Source organism: Macrobrachium nipponense, chromosome 8, assembly GCF_015104395.2.
Source record: "Macrobrachium nipponense isolate FS-2020 chromosome 8, ASM1510439v2, whole genome shotgun sequence".
NCBI classification, from domain to species: Eukaryota; Metazoa; Arthropoda; class Malacostraca; order Decapoda; family Palaemonidae; genus Macrobrachium; species Macrobrachium nipponense.
In genome coordinates, this window is record NC_087203.1 from 75,869,905 (window position 1) to 75,877,404 (window position 7,500).

The 7,500-nt window shown below is 34.1% G+C and overlaps 1 protein-coding gene across 1 annotated transcript in view; it reads right to left on the reverse strand.

Annotated features, from left to right (window-relative positions):
- Positions 1-7,500, reverse strand: part of LOC135222855 (probable 3',5'-cyclic phosphodiesterase pde-5) — a 411,879-nt gene that overhangs the window by 403,828 nt on the left and 551 nt on the right. The window contains 1 exon segment of the mRNA XM_064261193.1: positions 7,426-7,500. This exon segment is cut by the window's right edge and continues 551 nt beyond it. The gene's annotated coding sequence lies outside the window, so the exon portion shown is untranslated.

Sequence of the window (7,500 nt, forward strand, 5' to 3'; positions counted from 1 at the left end):
TCCAAATCCTCATTTTAGTATTAATTAAATTCCTACATTATAATAGTAATTACTTTCATTTATAGTTTATAGCCAAGACTAAGGGATTATTTTAACCTTTACCCAGTTTTTACCAACATTTATTGACACACGTCAAGTGATATATATAGGTTGAATAGGTTAGTATATATATATATAATTCATTGTAATAGCCACAATGCCCGCTTAACTTCTCGAATTCTCTGCGATTATTTGGATACGCTTGTCACTACAAAGCTTTAGATCCAAGTAAAAGTAATATGACGAAATTATAATGTCCGGGAGCGGGAAACGAACCTGCGATACCATAATCACGACGAGGTCACCTTGCCGACCTGACCACGAGAAGAATAAAAGTCTATCGCCTCTCGTGCATAAATATACCTGTCGTTTTCAGGTATATTCATCAGAGCTGGCATAGACCCATCCTCACTATCGTAGCCAAGTGGGCAATCGTTTTTATATATGTATATATATGTATATATATATATATATATATATATATATATATATATATATATATATATATATTGCAAACATATAAATATATATATAATATATATATATATAATATATATATATATATATATATATATATATATATATATATATATATCATATATTATATATATATATATATATAATGTATATATTATATATATATATATATATATATATATATATATATATATATATATATATATACATAGAATCTACTGGTCATTTTTACCAGATACATATGCAATTCTAATAGCCACATAATTCAAGAAGTAAAGAGAAACATATGTATCTGGTAAAGATGACCAGTAGATTCTACATATTAATATATATAATACACATACATGTGTGCATATACACATGTAATTGTTTTACCAGAGAAGGGTAACGGAGCTAATAACCTTATCCCAAAATACCATAGGAAGACAAATCGAAAGATTACCGACTTTCTCTTGTCAGTGGTGAAAATTACAAACACTTCCCAATTTCTTTCATTCATATTTTACTCGTCTCTCCCCTGTTTCTTTTTTTTTGTGGAAACTTTTTGTTCCTTGTTCTGCTAAATAAGGATATTATTGTATCAAGATGAAATAACATTCTTTTGATTTTCCCGTCTCTTTAAGATGTTTCTTGTACTTATTTTGTATTATTTCCTCTTTGCTTTGGGAATTTATTCCCTAGCATCCGCATCTATGCATTTATCACAGAATCTTGAATTGTAATTGGAATTCGAATATAGAATTTAGGCCAAAAGGCAAGTGCTGGCACCTATGAGGTCATTCAGCGATGAAAGGAAAATTCAGAGTGACAAGGTTCTCAAGGTGTAACAAGAAGAAAACATCACAATTTTTGAAAGTAAACTGTATATTTTCTAACTATACGAACCTGAGGTCCTTTACATAAGGAATTACCAGAAGAAACAAAGGAGATTTGTCCTTTGTTTCTTCTGGTAATTCCTTATGTAAAAGACCGAGGGTTTCCATATCGTGTAGAAACAACTCGCAGTTCCATTCTGAAACAATTGCTAGGAGAGGGTGAAAAGTAAGATGGAAGAAAGAGAATAAGAATGGAGGTACAGTAAAATGGAACGAAAGGGGTTGCAGCTAAGAGCCGAAGGGATGTTGCAAAGAACCTCAAGTACTGGCTACGGTCCTACAGCGCACCGTCTGAGGTACACTGATGGCACTAACCCATCTACGGAGAAAAATCTTGAATGAATGACCTGAGAATGAACTTTACTGTTTAACGGTTAACGACAATTCAGGAACAGGAACTGTATCACCACCTATGCAGTAATTACCCGTTAACGGTGACACTATTAACGTCTTGTATTCCCGTTAGGCAGTGTTGCTCAAACGGAACATTTTCAAATTCTTGTAAAAAAAATCCTGATAATATATTACTTGTCATACAAGAAAATTATTGTTTCACTACTTGTCTCTGCTTATTTATTCCGTCCGATTTGTAAAATATTTGCGTACGTTCTTCATGTATTCATATCGATTTTCGAATCATTTACTTTCATTATAGTTCTAACCTTAACAATGGAAATTAGACGACGAATTTAAATTTTTCCTTATTAGATAATAAGCCCAGATTGTTGCGATTTTTTTTCATGTTTCTACATATTTAATTTCTTGACACAGGTGTTTGGCTGTTCCTTCTGTTTGAGACACCTGTCTCTACACCTCTCTATAATTTTTTTTTCTTTTTTTTGACACTCAAGTCTAGGAATTTCTTTGATATTTGTATCTAGATGCATTACACTCTTTGGACGCTTGTGTCTAGATGTTTCAGTGCTTCCAGATATCCGTTTCCAGATGGTTATTGTTTGTTTTTTGGCTTACGTCCACAATACACAAAAATAGGTCGTAATAAACACACGTCGGCAACTTATCGATACGTATGAAAAAGATGCTGAAAACAAATCAACGAACGAAAGTGGAGAACGAATCTTTGTCCCCCGCTCGGCGATCGGATGAACCACCGGTTAGGACTAGCAGTGAGTCGTTAATTTGTATTCAACTTGTTTGTGCTGTGTTTGCGGTAAGTTACATAACGTGTCTTTATGGCATGTATTACTACAGTGTGGATGCAGCACTCTCACTCCTGTGTCTAGATGCTTTTTTAGTTTCTAGAAGCTCGAATCTAGATGGCTTCTAGCTTAAACATCTTGTTTGTATGTTGTTCCCGATTTACCGGAAGTCTTTGCCTAAACCGTTTCTGTTTTTTAGACGCCATTGGGTTCTTTTTCCTGTCTTTCATTTATCTTTTTATTTTGCCACAGTGAAGACCTAACATGTCATTTAAGCACGTAATTCAAACCCTGGTCACAGTAAAATCATATAGTGATTTAACAAAATAATCCTCTTTGCGTACTTTAATATTACATGTAATAATGGCCTAATTATCTTACCTCGAGCGCATAGGCGTGTCTTTGTGTACTTAAGCATTACGTTAATGCAGAATATTTATTCATGGAAGCTTACTTTGCAAGTTTGTGGCCTTATTTGCTTGTCCCTAAATAAGGTTTCGTTTATCCTGAACAACAACAAAAGCGGCAATAATAATAATAATAATAATAATAATAATAATAATAATAATAATAATAATAATAATAATAATAATAAGCGTGTGTAAGCCGTATACTCTCCGGGTAATAAACTCCCCGTTTAGACCCTGCCGTCCACCAGCCCGGGGTCTGGTTCTCCCGCCACTGGTGCCTATATAAGTTTGCAAAATGAAAGTGCCTTTGTCCGAGCTTCAGACGGTACTTATCATCCGAATGAGTTTAGAAACTGCCGTCTCGCCATCCCTTATTTACAGTTATTTTTCCAAACGAGCATATTTATAATAATAACATATAGATGTTTAGAAATTCCTCTCATTGAGCCTTCTGAGGATATAAAATAGACCTTTTACGTTTACAACGCTTCAAAATAAGTTAAGAATATCTTAGTTTTCCCAGACCACTGAGCTGATTAACAGCTCTCCTAGGGCTGGCCCGCAGGAGTAGCTATTTTTACGTGGCTAGGAACCAATTGGTCACCTAGCAACGGGACCTACAGTTTATTGTGGAATCCGAACCATATTATATCGTGAAATGAATTTCTATCACCAGAAATAAATTCCTCTGGTTCCCCGTTGGCCGTGCCGAGAATCGAACTTCGGACCACCGGATTGGTAGCCGAACGCAAAAACCACTCAACCAACGATGAACTGATAACGCTCCAAGAATTACGAGGACCTGTGACCTAGTGATTTACGTCAAGATTCTAAAATAAATCAAACGTTAAACGAAATTTTCGTTCTTCTCATAATTGTTACCATTCGATGACTCGGAAACGAAACTTGTCTTACATAAAGCTGACAAATTCCGGCTATATTTGATGATTGATGGAGTTCGGATTCTTTGCATAGGCAGTGACCAAGTGGGATAGATTTATTTACTGTGAAATTAACTTCAAAGTTAATATAATATTTTAAGGGAATCTGACTCAACTGAGAATAAACACAGTATCATGGGAAAAGGGGCCTCCCGTTGACTGGATTATGGAGACCACAGCTGACGAGTCTCTCATGACCTGATAAAGGAGGATTAAGCTCAGATTCAGCCAAAACAGTTGATCTTGACACTTGCAGCTGACACTAGGACACGTGGAGCGATTGGCAATGAGTTACAATGATGCACCAAAGCCATCAGTGAAAGTTAGTAAGCTACGAAAAGAATGTTGGAGTTTTCTGACCTCTACACAATATTATTGGAGAGACTTTAGTTCCCGCGCAGAATTCCCGGAGTTGGCACTAAAATTACCCAGATATGCATCCTGTTCTTGAAGGTTAATGAAGACATCTACGGTAAATGCTGAGGAGATACATGAGTGGGAACCAATATTTCTGATACTTTAGTTCTGACATTCCAAGAATGTGTTGTCCGTTGAGAGAATTCACTCAAGAACACCGATGTTATAAACAAGGCAGCGTTTCGTGGGTTTTATCAGTAGCCCATGGACCCAGGCAAATGGGGACGACAGTTCGAGTCCCCAAGTCACAATATTAACAAAAACCGATAACAATAATCAACAGGTAAAAACTGCGCCCAAGCAATCGAGTTTTCTGTATAGCAAATAATGCTGTATGAAACTTTCACTCGGCCCATGAAACTTTGCTAGGGTCCGGTGGTGGTCTGTGTTGATGGTACCTATGGCGGTGCTAGAAGTACGATTATGACTAAATTTAACCTTAAATAAAATAGAAATTACTGAGGCAATAGGGGTGCAATTTGGTATGTTTGATTATTGGAGGGTGGATGATCAACATACCAATTGGCAGCCATCTAGCCTCAATGACAGAAAAAGTGCGGACGTACAGACAAAACCGTCACAATAGTTTTTTTTACAGAGAACTAAAACTATACCGAAACTTGCACCAGACCTTATGGGTGCAAGCGGCAAAGGGTCGCAATGATATCCTCCTGCAACGAAGAGAGAGAAAGAGAGAGAGCTGCTTCAGAGTAATGCTCACTCTAAAAAAGTGGTGTTAAGTGGGCAAATAAGCCTAACCTGAATTGTTGGAGGAACATTCAATTCACAACTGCTGTTGGAGCAAGATCCATTACAGAACACAACAGCTGGAGTTAAAAGCAAAGTTACACATTATTGTTATCATCATTTAAATTCTTACTCAGAAAAGTTGGAGCCAAAAGAATTCGTCTAGGTACATCAAATACTGAACAGATATTTTGGAGTTAAACTAACTTTAGATGCTTACGACTGAGGTACATTGGTTCTTAAAGTTATTGGAGCCAACAGAATTGTTCTAGTTACTTCATATTCCTCAACAAAATTCTTGAAGTCACTTTCTTGCGCTGAACTGTTGGAGTCCTATTCAATATAATACTGAATTTACTGCCATTATTTAACTGAACTATATCAAGTATATTCCTTTATAAACTCTGGCAGGGGTTACCGTTTTGTCTAAAAAGAATTGTTAGGTTACTACCATTCTCAAAATCAGTGTTTAATTCATCCAAAAATAAAACAGCTGAAGTTAACCTTCATTCCTACTGAGACTTTTCTTAAGAAACAGCCAACCATCAATAGACTATTTTACGTTTAACACAAAATCGACAGAGCGTCATTTAACATCGAGGGTAATAACGGAAGCCTAATTCAACACTAAGCAGAGCTGATGCTCTAACATTTAAGCCAACCAAAACATTGTCTAATACCATCAAACTACAGAACAGAAAACTTAACCCAATGCTCCTCTAATTTTAGACCTCTGATTGCATAAAGCTTGACATCTCTCCTCAACCACCACTGCCAGATCTGACGCGAATATCAGGTCGAATAAAAGCCGAGTTAAGAAAAAGAAACAAGACCAACGGACAAAAAAAGCAAGCTAAATCAAAAAGTATAAAAAGAAACGCATATTCAAACGAAATGGCCCGTCTGTTTGCGCAATGGGAAAAAAAAACAAGCGATAACAAGTCTCACTATGAGGCGGTGCCATTTCCTCTGTCCAGACTTCACCTTTAAAAGAATGCATATTCAGTCGCAAAATGCATCTTAAAATGACAATAAAAAAAATCACACCCGTATTTAGTCAGTGACTAGATAACATGAGAAGTAGGATAAATGCTGAGCAAATAGACGATTTTTCAAAATCCTACCCAGCAATGAATTACTGATAATGAGCCTATATAATTTCAGTACAATTATGCAATGAAATCATATAATAATCATTTAGAATATACGAAATGATTGACTAATTATGACCATTTTTAATAACTATAATCAAGCGGAAGTTGTGATATTCAAATGTCATGTCTTTGGGCGAATGAATAAAATGTGTCTAACTAACGTATCTAACTAAAAGTCTCATTATCGGTAAAGCCATTACTTCCTGCAGTCAATCCCAATAGATAAGTGTTATCGCATGCAAGCACGAGAATGTATATCCACGTTATGTGTATATATATATATATATATATATATATATATATATATATATATATATATATATATATATATCTATATATATATATATATATATATATATATATATATATATATATATATATATATATATATATATATAGTATAGTATATATATATATATATATATATATATATATATATATATGATATATATACATATATATACATATAGTATACATATATATACATATATGTATACATATATATACTATATTGTATATATATATGTATGTATATATATATATATATATATATATATATATATATATAAATAATGAAGAAACACCCGCACAGAAATAAAAGTGCACATAAACGTAAGTCGCAACTTGATTGCATGTATGTGTATTAGATTTGTACATGAATATATAAAGAATATCACAATATATATTACTTAAGATAGCCACATTACATGGCTCTTAAGGAGCTTTTTGTTAAATAGAGTAGAAAAATTATACATTATCCATTCAAATGCTCCCAAAGTAGACCATTCTTCCTGACTGATCTCCAACTACTTTTCCACTGTGGATTCAAGATCTAAAGAAAAACTTAGTGAGGAAAGACAACGGTGTCAAATTTTATATTATATATATATCCATATATATGCTATATATATATATACTATATAATATATATATATATATATATATATATATATATATATATATATATACGTGTGTGTGTGTACAATTTTAACCTGTGGTGCTGTGTGATAAACAATGCACCTGTGGTGATTTGTTCATCAAACAACACCACAGGTGAAAGAAGCAGCGTCATACACATTACATATATGATACGTTTCTATCTGCTCACTAAGATTTATTTTAGATTTACACTGTAATACATAAAGTTGCACCGAGTAATATAAGCCCCTGTATAAGTTACCCAAGATTCTTTACGACGGACTTACCTGACAACAATCTGATAAAACAGTTCCATTCAAAATAAGACTCAAACATGAATGTGATCAAGAATATTTGATATT